Source organism: Helianthus annuus, chromosome 9 (assembly GCF_002127325.2).
Source record: "Helianthus annuus cultivar XRQ/B chromosome 9, HanXRQr2.0-SUNRISE, whole genome shotgun sequence".
Lineage (NCBI taxonomy): Eukaryota > Viridiplantae > Streptophyta > Magnoliopsida > Asterales > Asteraceae > Helianthus > Helianthus annuus.
The window spans coordinates 31,794,457-31,802,074 of NC_035441.2; positions in this window are offsets into that span (position 1 = coordinate 31,794,457).

A 7,618-nucleotide genomic window follows, 5' to 3' on the forward strand; every position below is an offset into this window, starting at 1 on the left:
TTGACTAACAACGTGGGATTCCTTTTTCACACTAGTCGAGATTTACTGGGACTCACATGCACCCCACGTTGTTATTATGTGTGCACCCATAATAATAACCTGTTTTGCATGCTTATCTCAGTTCCTCCCTACTCATGTTAAAAGGTTTCCCCAAATTCATGCAGTACGACCGACGACATCACAACATAGAGCATGTATGTTCAAGTAGAGTCCTACCCTTAAAACACGTAGCATAAACAGATAGCATAGTAATTCGTATTGTAATATCAAGTGTGCGTTCGGGTGTGATACTAATCATGAGCATGTGCTAACTATGTTATGCAATAGTAAACAAGAGACGAACCTCGCTGCCTGGAGCTGAGTGTCATGGTCAATGTCGTATCAGTTCAGTTATAGTCTGGTTTTATAAATCATTTTTAAAACCAAATTCACTATAACCAGTGGCTCTGATACCAAACTGTCACACCCCCAAATTACCACCTAGGGAGTGTCCCTGTTAGGCGTGTGACGACTAGCACTGAGCCACCAATTACATTGAATCACAAGTTTGAAATAAAGTTCCATCATTTAATAATACTGAAATCCCAAACATAATTTGTTCAAAAACCATAGGATCAGCGGAAGCGTTAATGTATCATACTGTAAATACTATCCAAACAACCACAATAAATAAATGTCTGATAACTAAGTTCATTAATGTAACCATGACCACTCTCGCCCTCCAGCCAGCAAGTTCCTGTGTTCCCAGTACCTAAGGACCTGCGAGCATGTAACACACGTATCAGACAAAGCTGGCGAGTTCACAGTTTTAGAAAACGTTTGTTACCCGTTGTATGTAAAACAGTTTAGTAACCAATGCGAGTAATATTGTTAATATCTCATTTCCGAACAATGACGGCTCCTGAAATACACGACTGCCCTTCCCACGTACTCCTATCTAGTACTGGGCCAGACTGGGTCATTAGTTCACCTCCGTCCTCTTACAGGCACGGGGTGAGGGTGCCAAACCTAAGTAGCGCTACTAACTAATACCCGATGAGGGACTTACAAAAGATGATAGGTGAGAATATTAACCAATATACCCGTTTTTACCCAAAGACTTATTCCCCCATAGAATACCCACTGACTGTCCCCAACCACTGGGACGCATGCTCGAATGTAGTGAACTCACCTTGGTTTGCTCGGTGGAATTATTTACTCGTTTAACAACAGTGATTAACCAAGCCCTATGATAGTTACACATAACAGTCAATTTGCATATCAGCACAACACGTATCATTTCACATTTTATCATCAACTAGTGTACACAAATACAATGTTAGCACCTCAATATCTTTCGGTTCACATTTTTCATTCGACACATCAACTATCTTTCGACATACTATCTTTCGACATACTATCTTTCGGTTTTCAGTTATGTTTCGACACACAGTTACCTTTCGATACAATGGTTATGTTTCGACACACCAGCTATCTTTCGGCATATCAGTTATCTTTCGATTATGTTTCGACACATCAGCTATCTTTCGGCATATCCGTTATTTTTCGATACAATTAACAAACAGTTACAGCATCTTTCGGTTACGGTAACCCTAATCATGCGATCTAACTGTTATCATCCGGTTCATATGATTCAACAATGATATTCAAACAATTCATGCTCATACAAATATGTGATCGTTAATTTTCCAATCATTGCACATAGCATGTAATACACCAAAGGCACCTACTTAATTACCAATCACGGCCGACAGTTGCAAGGCATCTCATTAGGTTATTGGACCAATTATGACATGTAATAGTTATTAGAACAATATCGATTTACATCACAGTATTCGGCGGCACATGTGTTGAATCGGAACTCGTGACCCTAATTTTCATTATACAACAATATCATTACTACTATCAAAGCCGTAACAGAACTCGTACGTATCAACACATAACCTAGGATCTTAAGCATCGGCTATCATGCAACCATATATAATTCAACAGTTTGTTTATCATGATTGTATGTTCACACAGAATCATAGTTAGCATGGATAAAGAATTACTAACCAAAGCTTTAATCGAACAAGCTGTTATCTCGAAGGGGGGTCCTTGACTACTGCCGTCGCACAGGAGAGGTTTCTAGGGTTTGGAATATGATTGAATGTTTTGTGCTAGGCATTTACGTAATGTCTTATAACTGATGGGGGGGTTTGGGCCGGTGCCGAGTTGGGCCGAAAGTTAAGGCCTTTCGTCGAAGGATTGGGTCTTATCTCGAAGGATCCTTCCTAGTCCGAAAGATTGTCGAAGGATCTTATCCTGGGTCGAAGGATAGGTCTCGGGTCGAAGGATAGATCTTACGGTCTTGGGATCCTTCGAAGGTTAGATCTTTCGGTCGAGGGATCCTTGGTTGAAAGATGTGTTAGCATAAATCAAGTATTTCAATGCGTTACTCACTAACAAGTTTGCAACATAATCCCACTAGCACAATGATCTAGGATATGTAAATACAACAAAGGAGTCGGGGAATAGGATAATACTAACCTCAAGAAGTCGGGTTGTCACACTACTGCCATTGGGTGTCTCGTATAGAACATACTGGGAATACATAAACAAAGCATGACTCTATAGAACCAACACAAAACAAGTACAATACCCAAACAACTCAGATCCAATTTGAACAACAACTGCAGCTCAGACTTTGAACTTTGAACAATCTGCAACTGACTTTTCCGATTAAATGTTTGCCAGAATCCAATCCGTTTCCGATTAATGTTCATCGGAATACAAGTACAATAACCAAACAACTAACGATACACACCTGGGTTTTAACAAAATCAAGTGCCCCTATTCAGATTAGAACGTTCGTCGGAATCCAATCCGTCTCCGATTAATGTTCGTCGGAATCTTATGCCATCTCCGATTAATGTTCGTCGGAATCTTATGCCGTCTTCGATTAATGTTCCCGGAATAATCGAGCTTCTGATGAAAAATATGAACGTGATGAATTGGGTTTATGAAGATAAATATGGGTGAATTCGATAAATCTGGTGAATGGATTCGATAAATCTGATGAACTAGGTTTATGAAGATAAATATGAATGATAAAAGTTGAATTCGAAATATGATGAACTGGGTTTATGAAGATAAATTTGAATGATAAAAGTTGAACGTGATGAACTGGGTTTATGAATATAAATATGGTTGAATAGGGCGAATCTGATGAACTGGGTTTATGAAGATAAATATGAATGATAAAAGTTGAATTTGAAAATTGACTTACGGAATTATTGTTCTTGTAAGGTTGTATAGAATCATGGAATAAAATTAAAAGATAATTCAGATTTCCCTAAATATAGGAACATGTAACTGAATATTGATTTGTAAAGAATAATAAATTGATAAAAAAATAAATGTTATATTACAATCCTATCCTTTTCATCTAAAAAATAAATGGATGGTCAGGATTAGTTCACTAGGTTCACAAACAATGATGTTGTTCACTCATGATCCTAACCCTATATATATATATATATATATATATATATATATATATATATATATATATATATATATATATATATATACACACTATAGGTATGCCCCCGCATTGTCATGGGTATTTATGTTTTTGTCGCAAGTTGCGCGACGGGTTCCGCGTATTTTACCAATCACACGGAGCTATAAACTTGAGGTTCCAAGTGAGTGGTTTCAACTTAAAAGTTTGATTCCAAGTGCACTATTTTTTTTTAATAAAATCGACTTTTTCCATCTCAAACTAATTATGTACACTATCTCAATGCACTTGGTATAAATTATTATATCATCACGTGTTCTGGGTTTGTTAATTTCCACTCCATAATTATTGTAATTTTTGGAAATATAGACAGAAACAAGAGAGAGAAATTACTCAAACTGCTTAATCAAAGACATGTAATTCAACATCTTCTCAATAGCTTCATCATCGTGTCCAGTCCCCTCGACTGAAAAAACATTACAAACTTTCAACGGATCCATAATAACACCGAATTCCTCGGATTACAAATGTTCTGGTATGGTTTAAAGTACCTTGATAGACGGAACTATAGTTACACATTATAGTTGCTACACTTTAAATGCTTGAACATCAGAAAAGTTCAACTATAAGTGAAATTCAATGAAAATTGCAATACTATTAAAACTTACAAAATATTTTATAAAAGAGAATAAATTAAATTTAAATCTAATACTAATAAAAAAAATATACATAATGCCACATGGCATTCTAATACTAAAATAAGAGCCTACTTAATGTCACATGACATTCTCTCATTTAATTCACAATTATAGTACTATGTCGTTAAGGCAGGTAGACAGCATTCCACGTGTAAACACAATCAACAAGCATTCATTTAGTCACGTAATACATGCATAACGGTTAGCGCTTAAAGTAATTGGCTATTGTGTTTGATTGTGTTTTAGATAAGTAACGTATGTAACACCCAAAAGTGCAAAAGCAAAAAGGGTTCGAGTATACTCACAGCGATTGGTTGATGGATTGAAGGGAGCGCTTGAGAGTAGGGTTAGCCTGAATAGTTCAATAGCATAACGATGAGTAAAGCGTAGAATGGAAACAAGTGCAACTGAGTCGAACAGCCTGGTCGATCGAATAGTAGGTTCGATCGAACGGGTTGTTCGTTCGGTTAGACAGTCCGTTCGGATAGCCTATTCGATCGGCTGGTAGGCTCGATTGGTTGGTCTGTCCGAGTGGATTGTTTCTTCCTTTGAGTAGGATGTGTTTATGTATGATGGCTTGTCCTTTTGAAGTTTTCGTTGTAGTATTTGAGAACACTGAAGTGTCCTTACCTTTCAGGTCGATCGATCGGACGGTCTATTCGATCGGTCAGCTTAACCGATCAGTTAGGAACCTTAGAAGTGGGTCCTCAGTGGAATGTCACCTGATCGGACAGCATGTTCGATCGGGTGGCACTCCAATACGTCGAACGAGTTGAAAATCGATTAAGGGAATTATAGTATCTCATGATCCGAAGAGTAATGTTGTCAAACAGTTGTTCGATCGAACATCACTTCGTTTAATACTCTGCTTCATGGAATTGTCAAAATGTGGGGCCATGTGCTAGCCGATCGGCTGGCCTGGTCGATCAGCTGGTATGTCCGATCGGTTGGGCTGTGCGTTCGAACAGCCTGTTCGATCGGTCAGCTTTCTGACTTGGTTAGCCTGCTTGTTTAACACTTGGTTGTTCTGATTAGTTTTGACGTTATATCGAGGTATTTTGACAACGAGCTGAACCATGGAATCTTTGTTCTTACTTGTTTCCCCTGCTGGGACGGGAATCACCCAAGTCCAGCAGGTGGACTGTTCGAAACGGTAGTTCAACGTTTAACCCAAAACCGGTGAAGCTCGTAGATAGAATCCGAATCTTTAACCACTCGACCATTAGAATGATCAGTGAGTTGGCTCAAGCTCCGTTTCTACCGGTTTGAAGGCACTGAGTGTAAAAGAGTTGAAAGAAAGTTGGAAATCATTCTTTCAATCCTTCACATCATGTAAATGTTTAGATCTGTGATAGATCTTAGTTTGTTTATGTGGAAATCAGCTAGATCCAAGTGATTCTTGGTGGATTGAGGCCAAAACATGAAGTTCTTGAAGAACACCATGATTACATCATCCTAGAATGCTTAGATATTGATGATTTCACGGTTAGAAATCAAGATTTGAAAGATAGAAAGGTGTAGGAGCATGTATTGATCAAGAAAGTACAAGATTTAGGATGAAAACTTACCGAAATCGGAAGAAATCTGAGAAAAGGAGGGGAGCACGAGCTGGTCGGTCAGAGGGTTTCCAAAAGTGAAAAAAATGACAACGACAGGCCTATTTATAGGCTTCCAAAAGGGGAAAGAGCTGGCCGATCGGCCAGCCATCCCGATCGGACAGCCTGCTCGATCGAACAGCCTGTTCGATTGGTTGGGCTGTTCGATCGGCTGAAAGCCTGATCGATCAATAGCCTGCGCTGAGTGTTCGGTGCGACGATTTATGATATTTCGATTTCGAATGAAGACGATACGAGTACGATAGAGTTTCCTATTCAAATTACGTTTAATCCCAACCACTATATCTACATACAAGCATCTATATCTCATATAACCTCTTTTCCACTAAGTATCATGATTCGATTTCGATTCGAGTTTCGTTTGATTCGATTGATTACACAAAACATAAAGTAAACATGTACAAGTAACACGTAAGGCACACGCACACGTACAATAACACCAATTTCGCATAATTCGAGTTTCTAGTTCGATTGATGATTCGATTAAGTTGATTATTGATTGATTAACTTTATCGCATTGTTACTTCCTACTATTCACAATCGTAAATCGTTTCGCGTCGATTAAACATTCGGTTACTTCGATTCCTTTTTGATTAACAACACTTACTCCACATAATACAAAACATAAAATAGACTATTTACAGTCCAAGAAGTCAAACTTGACTTGGAATTTGACTTTGAATTTGACATTCGAAAACACGGGGTGTTACATATAAAGGCCCATCTATTGAAAACCACTAGCACTGCTCCTCCAACTGTTCTGTTTATTGATCAACTGCACCCAGATAATGCCTAAAAGGGGGAGAAAATTCAGGAGTGGAAAAAGAAGGGTATAGATGATGGTTTGTGTGTTGAACCAGAAAAGGATGTTATGACCAGAAACATTCCCTTGCCAGATGGTAGCAAAAAGGTTGATGTTACCCAAAATGCACTTGATGAAGGAGTAGCAAGTGTAAAAAGGGACAGAGCGGCAAAGGGTATGTCTAGATGGAATGAGGAGAAAAGAGCTTACATGGAGCTGAATGCGCATGGTTGTTCTGGGCTAAAGGATGCTCAAAATCCTGTGCCAAAAAGAAATCTCACTAGAAAAGTGAGGGAACCCAAGTCCACACCATCCAGACTCACAAAGCATAATCCAAAACCACTGTCCAAAAGCCCCCAACATCAAACCTCCACCCAAACAGTTGTTGTAACTCATGTTGTATCAACATCTGCTGGTACTTTAGTTGTTTCAACATCTGCTATCACTTCAACACACACCACTTCAACACACACCACAACCACTGCCTTACCACCACCACCATCACCACCAAAAACAACATCTCCACCATCACCTCCTGCCAAAAAGCAGAAGATAGCAGATGTTACAAAATCTGTTGTAATGAAAACAGTGGTTGAAACACCAGTTGTTTCAACAGCTGTTAGTCAATCACAATTCACTGCCACTCAAACCACCACCACTGTTCCACCCAAAACATCATCTGCCTCCCCTACAATAAAAAGAAGAAGGATTCTCATACCATATGATGATTCTCCATCACCCCCACCAACATCTTCAAAATCTTTATCACTTGTTACATTACCCAAGCCTATTCCTCTCTCATTAACTCAAATTCTAAAGCCCTTACCTCCTGCAGTTGTTCAATTTCCTCTTGAACTTATAACAGTCAGAGAAGAAATCAAGTCTTTTTATTATGAGGACGACCCTGCTAAAAGGAGTTTGCCATCAGTTGAAGGATATCTGAGGCCAAACAATATTGAAGAATATTTGAAAGTCAAAGCTAAACAAGCAGAGGATATCT